Raw genomic sequence first — 11,638 nt, 5'->3', positions numbered from 1 at the left:
AATAGCTCCTTAGGTGGGGGCGGAGCTTCATGACTTTCTCTTAGGTGGGGTTTTGTCTGTCTGTAAGAGGTGCACATGGACATAATAAGATAGAAACATTTATTTTTTTATTTTTCCATTTGATTGTATTTTTATTGTCTGAATCAACTGAACAAAAATCATTTCATGAAAATTCTTGTAAGAACTAAAGAGATCCTTCCATTACATACTCACACTGAAAATAATTTTAATGTTTGGCAATGTCAATAACTTTCTGCATGTTCCAATTTGTATAAAATCATTTTATAGGAGGTATGTGTTGATGAAGTTATTTAATTTTTTTTATTAACTTGAGTATTTCTTATATACATTTCGAGTGTTATTCCCTTTCCCGGTTTCCAGGCAAACATCCCCCTCCCCCCTCCCCTTCTTTATGGTGTTCCCCTCCCCATTTTCAGAGTAGTCCTGGTGAGTGTGAATGTGGCATGGACGGACTGCTGCTAGTGGCATGAAATAGACACTCGTGGACATGCGTGTATCGAAACACAAAGTGCTGGCTTCATATAACATAGCAGCGGAATGCACACAGAGGTAGAGGGCCTGGATTGTGCATATCTGGATAGTTCTGGAGAGCTGAGGTAAATGGGAGAGAGGCAAGCTCACAGCAGAAGGCCGTACATCAGATTTTTACTAGACTGAGGTCTTTAGAGGCAGATAGTTTGCATGGGTGGCTTAGTAGCCCATGATGCACCTCCATCAAGCTACAAGCCATTTGACCTTGTCCAAATAAGACAACTGTCATTCTTCCCTAATAAATCTCAGTAACTCCCTAGAACTGCCCTAGTAACCTTGCCTCTCTTGGACATGACCTGGAGTGTAACTGGAACTAGGGGAAAGTGCATAGGTCCGGCCTGTCATAGGCTCCTTGTGCAGTAAGGCAACCTCTGTCTTCTGAGTAAACTTTGATGAGAAAAAAAAAACACCCCACCACATTTATAATCCTATGCCTATGCAAGATTGAGCATGCATATCATTAAATCAGATGCATGATGGGAAAGGCTTAGTGAACAAAGGTTTACATAACCCAAGCCTGTCCATCAAAACAGTAAATCACCCACACCTTGTTCTTAGCAATCAGCTATTCCTCTTGAAGTCCTGAGAGGGCTCTTAAGCAAATCCCACTGGGTCCTCTCTATTCTCTCTCTGCTTTCACATTGCTTTTGAATAAAACACCTTGCTGCTTTTCTTTTTGTGTTTCTTCAATGTTTTGAGCAAGATGCTAAGAGTCTGGAACAAAGCTTCTGGTTTTCTCTAACTTTGGGACTATTAAGGTGGAAATGCCAGAAAGACAACTGGATTTATGGATCTGATGCTCCAGAGAGATCATGAGATAGAATTATGAATGAAGAAAGTGAAGTTTTGAAAAATCCTTCCTCAAAGTCTCATACCTTAAAGGTGAGAGAGAAATTCTTTTTGTTTCTAGGTGAAGCAAATCCTTTATTTTTGTTGTGTGTATGTGTACTTGCATATCTGGTGCCTGTGGAAGGCAGAAAACAAAACCATGCCCTCTATAAGAGCAGCAAGCACTCTTACCCATGAACGTAGCTCTGTAGCTGTGGTCAAGCACATTCTTAGATAGAATGAAAACAAAGGTAGCAGTTCCAGGGCTGGGCAGTCAGCATGATGCCTTCCTTGATCCCCTTGACTCTTCTTCAGAAAGTGCAAGGCTAATAAGTTAGAAGAAAATAGCTTACTAATGTACTTTTTTTATTTCACTTGCATCACAAGATTTAAAATCTATATTCAAGAACTGGAGAGATAGATTGGTGGTTAAGAGTTCTTCTTGCTTTTCCAGAGGACCCAGGCTTGATTTTTATAACCCACAAAGAGGCTAGCACCCATCTGTAACTACTCGAATCTGAGGCCTCTTCTGACTTCCATGGGGACTATACACACATACATGAGCATAAACTGTGGACACATACATCTAAGCAAAACACCCATACACATAAAATAAAAATAAAGGAAAATCTGTATTCAGACTTCAATTTTATAGTCCTGGAACTAATACTAGCAACTTGTTAATCATCCCCTAGAAGCAAAGCTATTATGCAATGAATTCATGGGGAAAGACAGAAATTAATTGTACTGCTGGTCATGCATTTAAGAGAAAGTGCATGGATTCTCTGAAGGCTTCCATACTTTCTTCATATTGTGATTTTTATTGTAAAATGGGTTGGAGTAGGGAGAGAAAAATGGATGGAGAACCAGAGTGTCAGTCAGGTGGTCTCGGGGATGCCTGAGAACTCGGCTTGTGAGTACCATAAGCCAGGAAGAACAATGGTGTCCTTCACTTCCGTGTCTCTGCTCCAAGCAAGAGCAGGGCTTATAGACGCAGTGAGCTGTTAGCTACAGGGACATCATTGTATCAGAGTTTGCTGCTGCTTATGCTCAGAACAGTGCTTTAAAATGTTAATGACACTATTATTTCCCAAGTTCTATTTTCATATTTAACATCCCCTATTCTTTTGGAAGGTTGAAACCCATCTATTTTTGTGGTATAAAAATGCTCTAATTCTCCTGCAAGCGAAAGATGCTTTATGCATTATTAGTGTCCCCTCTCTTGTCTAAAAGATGCTCAAGGGATATTTAATCTGAAGACTTCTATTTCAATTAACTCTGAAACTGTGTAGAGAAGATTGCTGGTAAGGACTCTTCTCTCACATCTTATGCTACCCTCCTACGCCATAGTCCTTGCTCCAGTGCTCCAGTGGGTAGGCAAGGTGATTTTTCTATCCACACAAAATATTATCTCCTACAGCTATGTTCTCCTATCTTCTTGTTTTCTTAGGCTTCCTTTTTTCTCTATCACATATTGAACCTAACATTTCTATAGTGTATGAACCCATGCATGTGTGTTCATGTGGGTACACATATATGTCCACCTGGAGGCAGAAGGGTCAAGCTCAGTCATTGCTCCCCAGGTGCTGTTTACCTTGTGTTTTGAGACAGCATCTCCCATTGATCTGAGCTTGCCTGTTAGGTTAGGTTGGCTGGCCAGCACATACCGGACCTCTGCCTATCTCCCCTTCCTTAGCATTGAAATTATAAATGCATTTTTCACGTGGGTTCTGGAGATGGAACTTAGGTCCTTATGATTGCCAAGCAAGCCCTTTTCTGTTTGAGCCATCCCTCCAGTCTTTGAAACTGACTTTGGAGTGAAAAGAACCCAATGTCTTGCTAGGATTTACCCATATAGTATATTTTGAGAGACATAAGAAATAACCTTTAACAAATATACCAGATATCTTCCTTTTGAGCTCTGGACTGGGCTCCAAGGTTTTACATTATTTATGCATCAAAGCATGGAAGTTTGTGATCAAGACAAACTACCACTGAGAGCGCTCAGATTTAGGAAAACACGAGCAGAGATATCATATGATATTGTGCCTGCTATTGCTCTAATGTTACATGTAAAATACTATGACATAAAGAAAGAACCCAGAGGTGTTTGGGGTTCATGCAGTTATTTACTTTGTGCTGTGTGCTGTAGATTGCTGTGGTTAAGCAGGTGAGGGCAGGTGAAAGACAAGGTTGGAGCTTGTCATTGGACAGTGGAAAAGGAAGGCAGATGAAGAGTTTTTGAGAGACAGGAAAGAGAGGAGAGAAAGGGAGGGAAGAAGGAAGAGAAAGACGATCCAGATTCTTCATGGTTTTAAATAGCCACAGGTAGCTATGAATATCTTATAAAGGATGGATTATTACAGGACAATTTGTCTTATCTAGGTGGGCAGTTTATATCAATATCAATTGGCTCTGAGTTCATTGTGTGGATGTTTTATGGGGTGAGAATTTACTGTTGTAAGTCTGAGTTATAAATCACAAGCCTCTAGAGTTTTGATTTTACCAGGTTATGGGAATTTGTGACCGCTAACCACAGGGGATAGAGGACTGGGAACGTGAGCAGAGTCTGCAGCAGAAGAGCCCTGAGATCGGTGGTTGATGCATGGGTGCTTGGAGGCCATGGAGGTGTTGAGACCACAGGGGCCAGAGGGTAGCTGGCGCTAGAGTGGAATGGTGCTTTCTAAATATTTCATGCAACAGTGTACATAAAGCATTGGCCCCTGTATTGCATGTAGTTCTTAATTCACAGAACATGATTCTGTGAAGCCTGGTTATAAGGCGATGTCTAGGAAGACAATGCTTGCTATGACAAAAGCACAAGTTGAAGACTAGCAAGAAATAAGAAACAAAGACTCATTTTGTGCTCTTAAGGAGAATTCACACCTATGACATGAGGCATTAGTCTGTTCATTGGGCTCGACTTCCTACCACTTAAGGTGCTGACCTTCTCATTTGGGTACAATGTCAGGATCTGTCCTCTATCCTTTGACTCTGACTTTTGACTAATTATGAGTAAAGTTGTTATAAGTCCCTTTGAGCAGATCTTTTGGGCAGAGACAAGTCTTGAACTCTTGGAGAAGGAGTATGATTGTTGGATGACATGGTAAGAGTTTACAAATCTACTGCCTAATGTTCTTCTTAAGTGGCTGTGTGACGTGGCATTCTCACTGGCAATGAGGACAGTTCCTGTAGCTCCAGGTCCTTGTCAGAACTTGGTGACATTAGTGCTCTTGATTTTGAACATTCTGACAGGAGTGAAGTGGCATCTCATTTATTTAACCTGTTGACATTATCTACTTGGGTGCTTATGGTTTACCCATGTGTCTTGTCTGTTGTGGCCTTTGGCTAGCTTATTGTTACTTTGACCATAACATTCTCATGCAAATATAGTACATCTCCAGGCAGTGCTTTAGCCATAGTCTTATCTGGACAAGATTTTAAGGTCAAAGATTAATTTTTGACCTATGCATTGACCTTCTCCTCCTTCTCATTTTAAGGATACCTTTCCGGAGGTCCCATGAAACAGTGGGCTGAGGTGAAGGCAGTACTTGATCTGTACTGGAGATTTTGTTACCTTTAAAAGGTAGAACATCAGTTATTTCTTTCTAAACCTGTGTCTTTGAATCCTGCCCGTCACCGAGTGCAAGCTGGAACATTTCCAGATTATATGCAGAAAGAACATTTGCTATCCCGCCTCACCGTTTACAACTCAGCTTGAAAACTAATTGGGTATCGGCTTGGTTGATCACATTCACAGTCGGAAAGTTTAAGAATAGAACATTCTGATTTCTTTTCTCTAGCATTTATTCAAATGTGTCAGTCTTGGTCAACCTGTAGCACCCTGAGATAAATCAAGGGGCAGTAAAAAAAAAAGATATATTCTTTTGAGTGATGGAGGTGCAGAATTAGAAATTCAAGGCCAGCCTGGGCTACAAGAGACCCTGTCTTTAAAAAAGACATGCTAAAACACAGATACACATCAATGTAGTCCGTTTCACTGTCCTCCAGTGACACACGCTAAGTCAGTTCTATCTATCTCATTTATGGTCACATGCTGCAGATTAAAATTTTATTTTAGTTAAGATTAGATTTATCTGTGAACAATAGAAAACACAATTATAGGGAAAAGAGAAAAACAAGTTAGAAAATTATTTTTCTCTCATGTGAAATTTTGTTGGCTAGTGGTTTAGGGTTTCTATGGTGGCCCTGCCCACACATCACCCAGGGACTTCCTGATACCTGGCACAATGTTTCTAGAATGAAACCCTACATGTACTCTAAATGTGGATGTGGACAGAGCTAGATAAGAAAGGAAAGAGTTAACAATGAACGCCAGCTACAGTTCTTGGATGACAATATTTCATCTTAGGAAATGGAGGGAGGCCAAGAAGAGAGACAGGAAAGGAAATGAAAGGTGTTTCTTCCATAGCAGCTAGTCAATTAGGAGCCAGCACTGCTTAGCTTATATTGCTTCTACGACAGCTCCTTTTATATAACCATATTAAACCGACTTTTCAGATGTGCTTGATGACCTTGTAAATCACAGCAGAAATTAAAGTAGCTAGAACTTTGGATCTCAAAGCTTCGTGATCAGAGTTTTTAATGCTTACATGACAAAATCCACACCCCCACCCTGTGTGCGTGCGTGCGTGCGTGTGTGAGTAATATTCTTTGGCAAGAGCCACATGCCATGAAATAACTTGGCCTGATCACATTATTTGTTAATATGGAAACTAGGACTAAGAATGGCTCCTACATTAACTTTTTTTTTCCGCAGCAAGAGGAGGTGAATAAAATATTTATATAGAGAGACATTGACTTGAAGGATTGAATTTTTGAACTGGTTGATAAATCATGGAACATTGCTCTACAAGAAATTTATGCCAAGGAAAAGGGATTATTATGTTCGCATTGGAGAAAAATTGCTGCACAAAGAGAACTGGATTTCTTCACTACAGGACTTCTCAAGGTCTTTCCCATACGGTGTGCCTTTGGGAACTTCTGGCAGATTTATTTTGCAAACTTCTTTTACTGGCAAATGCTTTATTTCACTCCCTACCCTAGAAATGTTTCCTAGAAAAGTTTGAAATGAATACGATTGGGACATGCTCAAATATTTAAGGAGCAACTGTTGTACAATATTAGATGCTTTGTAGACTCTGATGAATACAAATGCCCCTTCCTCATATGCAACACACATACACACACACACACACACACACACACACACACACACACATGTACACACACAAGTACACACACACCTACACACATACATACATGTACACACATACACACTCACACATGTACACATACACACACTAACACAGGTACACACACATGTACACACACACGTACACACACTTACACATGTACACACACATACACACTAACACACGTATACACACATGTACACACATACACACACACACAGAGGAAAAGAAACCACAGATGCATAATTTATCTAACATCCAACAATTGTGTAATTAAGGCATGGATGTAAAGTAGCCCAGTGTATTTATTGTCTTTATTATAATATAATGGTATATATTAAATGCAGCAGATGCTTAAAGGAGACCTCTCACAGTCTCTGCCTGCAGTCCAGAAGATTGGTTTATTAGGACACTTAAAAATGATGCTTTTGATTGGAGAGATGGCTGAGTCAGTAAAGTGTTTGTACAAGCGCAAAGTACTGAGTTCTAGCTCCCGATCTCATGCAAAAGAGCCAAGCATGGCAGCGTGCATTGTAATTTTAGGGATGGGGAGGTAGAGACAGGAGGATTCCTGGGGCTCACTGGCCAGAAGCGACCCTCATCAGTGAGTGCCAGGCTAATGAGATTCCCTGTCTTAAAAACAGATAAATGGCATCTGAAGAATGACTTATGGTATCGTCACACACACGTGCACCTGCACATGTAAACATGAAGAAACATGTATTCACACATACATAAGCACATACATATACAGCAATGCCCTGGAAACTCCTAAATTGTTGGCTCAGGAAACTTGGATGTGCACACACACGTCTGTGCAGCTGTGTGTATGTGTTTCAAGTTATTTTCTATGGTGTTGAGGATGGAAGCCAGGCCTTACACCTGCTGGGTAAGTGTTGTATCAGTGAGCTTGGGGGCTACACTCCCAGCCTAGAGAGTATGTATTGAGACTGTGCAGAAAGAGTGATGACACAAAGCAAATGCAGGGGATCTGTTTGAAACTACATTACTAGCAGAAGTCAGTGCTTTCCCTCCAATCCCACAGTGCTCAGATTATGTTCAGGCAAGTGGTCATGCAAACACAGGGCCCCAGCTGAGAAGGAAGAGAGCAGGGGTTGTAGTGCTCTGCACACCCTGTAATCAGACCACCAGGGAAAAAACATGGTGGAGAAAGACACAGGAGTTGAACAGAGACCACCACATAGTTCCTTTAGTTGTGACGATCAAAGCTATTGCTAAATTGCTATACATTGTTATATATAACTGTGTATGCTGTATAATTGTGGCTGGCAAAAATGAATTCAATCATGCCAAGAATTTCTTTAGTCTTCATGAAGGCCTGCAGTTAAAGACACCTCCTGCTTGGGGTTATTATTCTATATAAACACATGGCCAGCATAACGGAAGGCAAAACCAAACAATAGAACCTTCAAATGGACCGTATTTCCATTTGAGCACGTCTCTAGCTGGAAGATATAATTCCAACTTTCTTGCTTGACTTATGATGTACACTTTTGAAACAAGAGGCAATCCAGGCTTTTAAAATTCTTGTCGTGACTGCAGTACATTATCACAGGAAGTAAATGAATAGAAGGAGATTTTATGACTCATTTAATAAAATAGTAGAGTTGATGAAATTGTTCTGAAATGGGGGATTTTAGGAGGTGAAGGCCCGGGGTAGGAAGCAGGCCAGGGAGTGTCAGATGAGCAACACTGAAGTGTAGTGCTAGTCCACAAAGGACTGCAGAATGACTTGAAGTACCAGCATTATTTAGAGTCTAATTGGCTGATGACAGAAACTGTTAACGTGACCCCTCTCATTCTGGGTGTGGAATAGCATGCAAGGAACAGGAGAGACGCTGTAAAGGGGTAGTGGAATATAAGAGCTTCAGACACATTGAACTCTTGTCTTCTGAGATCATTATTCCTGAATGAAAAAGTTAACACTCTCTCTCTCTCTCTCTCTCTCTCTCTCTCTCTCCCCTTCTCTTTCTCTTCCCCCCTCTCTTTTCTCCTTCTTTCCCTCTCCCTCCCTCCCCCCTCCCCTGTGTGTGTGTGTGTGTGTGTGTGTGTGTGTGTGTGTGAGTGTGTGTGTGTGCGTGTGTGTGTGAGTGCGTGTGTGTGAGTGTGTGTGTGTGTGCGTGTGTGTGTGTGTGTGTGTGTGGTGTGTGTGTGTGTGCGTGTTTGGTGTGTGTGTGATGTGTGTGTGTGTGGGGAAAATTGTGTGTGTGTGTGTGCTTGTTTATCTTTTTTTTTTTAATTGAAAGTAAATCTCTTCTCATATATTATGATTATGGTTTCTCAACTCTCTACTCCTCCCAGTCCCCCCCACCCCTCCATCCATTCAGATCCACCCCCTTTCTGTCTTTTTTTAGAAAACAAACTTCCTTCTAAGGGATAATAATAAAATAAAACATCAAGATAAAACAAAAAGAAACAACAGGATAGAACAAAAGAAACCAAAAGGACAAGAGGAGCCCATGGAAAGGCACAAGAAACAGATGTAAGTGCAGAGACTCAGTCATTCCCACACTCAGGAATCCCATAAAAATACAAAACCAGAAGCCGTAATGTATACCCAATATACAAAAGCCTGGAGGGAGGGAGGCACAGGAATAGAGAGAGAGGGGAGAGAGAGAGAGAGAGAGAGAGAGAGAGAGAGAGAGAGAGAGAGAGAGAGACAGAGAGAGAGACAGAGAGAGAGACAGAGAGAGAGAGGAGAGAGAGACAAGAGACAAGAGAGAGAGACAGAGAGACAGAGAGAGAGAGACAGAGAGAGAGGACAGAGAGAGAGAGACAGAGAGAGAGAGACAGAGAGAGAGAAGAGAGATGAGACAAGGGCCTCCATAGGTGTGCTGTTGAGTTTGGTTTCTGCTGACCACTGCTGGGCGTGCAGCCTACCCTTGACAGTAGTTCATCTCCCCAGTGAGAAACCCTTGGAGAAAATTAAGCTTTCATTTGCAAGTGCTTGTTGATTGGAGGTAGCTGCTGGGTTATGGATGGGGACAAGTGTCCACGTCTTTCAGCTTTGGGCCCCGATGTGGTACGGACTCCCACGGTCTCTCATCATGCTGCCTCGATCTCCGTGCTGTGTTGGTCCTGCTCTGTCTAGATGCCCGTGTTTCCTTGGTGTCCTCCATCCTCTTGGGCTTTCACAGTCTTTCTGCTTCCTTTTCTGTAAGGTTCCCTGATCCCCGAGGGAGGGATTTGATGGAGACATCTCATTCAGAGCTGAGGGTTCCAAGGTCTCTCTGCACATTGTCTGGCTGTGGGTCTCTGTGTTTGTTCCCATCTGCTGTAGGAGGAGGTTTCTCTGATAACGGCTGAGCAAGGCACTGAGAAATGAGTGGAGTGGAGTGTTGGGCAGTGTTCCTGCTGTTTCTAGTCTGTGGAATTAAGACTTCTTTGAAGGTAGAATTCTGTGCTAAACCATCTGGCATTGGATTCTTGTTTTTTCTTGTTTTGTTTGTTCTGGTAGTTGGCTTGACTGGTGCTTCTATTTCACTAAAAGTTATTTAATTTTTAAAGGTTTCATTTATTTTTTTATTTAATATTGATTAGCTTTGGTAGGTAGCATATATACAGAAAATTATCTATTCTGTATAGAGTTTCCAGTTAATGGAGCACAGGTTTTTTTTTTTTTATTTTTTTTATTATTATTAACGAGTATTTCTTATATACATTTCGAGCCTTTCCCATGAACATTCCTCCCTTCCTTATTTTCCCTCCCAACCCCTCCCCCATTGCCCCTCTCCCAACAGTCTAGTTCACTGGGGTTCAGTCTTTAGTCCCCTCACTGGAAAGCACAGGTTTTTGTATACGTTGCATGTCTTTATGATGTTCTGGATTTCCTTGGGGTTTGTCACCCTGTCCCTCTTTCTTTTCTAACTTTGTTAATTTGGATTTTCTCTTTCCTCTTTTTAGTTAACTTGTCTGGGTTTGTCAATATTATTGATTTCTAAAGAACCAACTCTTTGTTTCAATGTTTTGGGTTTTGTTTTGTTTTTTGGTATTTTTTGTTGTTGTTGTTTCTATTTTATTGATTTCAGCCTTGAGTTTGACTATTTCTGACTGTCTATTCTTTTTGGGCATCATTTCTTCCTTTTGTCCTGGGGCATTCAGGCATGCTGTTCTAACTGCTAGGAGAGCTTACCTTTTAAATTTATTTTATTTTTTATGTAGACATTTAGGGCTATAGCTTGCCTGCTAGGAGTGCCTTCATTACGTCCCATAAGTTTTGTTTTGTTGCATATTCATTTTCATTCTATTCTAAAAGTTTTTAATTTTCTTTGTTAATTTGTGTCTGGCTCCACTTCTCACTCTTCAGTGAGCTGTTTGGTTCCTATGAGTTTGTAGGTTTTTCCACTGTTCCTGTTGTTGTTATTGAGCTTTAATCTGTGATGGTCAAATAGGGTACAGGGTGCCATTAATTTTTCTTTATATCAGTTGAGACCTACTTTGTGTCCAAGTATGTGGTCAATTTTGGAGAAAGTTCCATGAACTGCAGAGAAGGATATATAGTTTCTCGTGTTTGGGTAAAATGTTCTGTAAATACCTGCTAGGTCCACTGGTTTACAGCATCAGTCATCTGCAGCTGTTTACTTTTATCTGCATGACCTGTCCATTGATGAGAGTGCATTACTGAAATCTCCCACCATCCATGTCTGAGGGGTAATTTGTGATTTAAGTTATGGTAGTGTTGTTTCTTTAACGAACTTAGGTGCCCATGGGTTTGGTGCATAGAGTTAAGAATTGCTTTGTCCTTTTAGTGGATGTTTCCTTTGATGAGTATGTAGAGCACACATTGCATCTCACAATAATAATGGGAGACTTCAACACCCCACTCTTACCAATGGACAGATCATGGAAACAGAAACTGAAAAGAGACACAGAGAAACTAACAGAAGTTATAAACCAAATGGACTGAACAGATATTTATAGAATATTTCATCCTCAAATAAAATAATATACCTTATTCTTAGCACCTCATGGTACCTTCTTCAAAATTGACCATATAATGGGTCACAAAACAGGCCTCAACA

The sequence above is a fragment of the Rattus rattus genome, chromosome 7 (assembly GCF_011064425.1).
Source record: "Rattus rattus isolate New Zealand chromosome 7, Rrattus_CSIRO_v1, whole genome shotgun sequence".
Classification (NCBI taxonomy): Eukaryota; Metazoa; Chordata; class Mammalia; order Rodentia; family Muridae; genus Rattus; species Rattus rattus.
The sequence above is the reverse complement of the archived record's forward strand: the minus strand, read 5'-3'. Positions refer to the sequence as shown.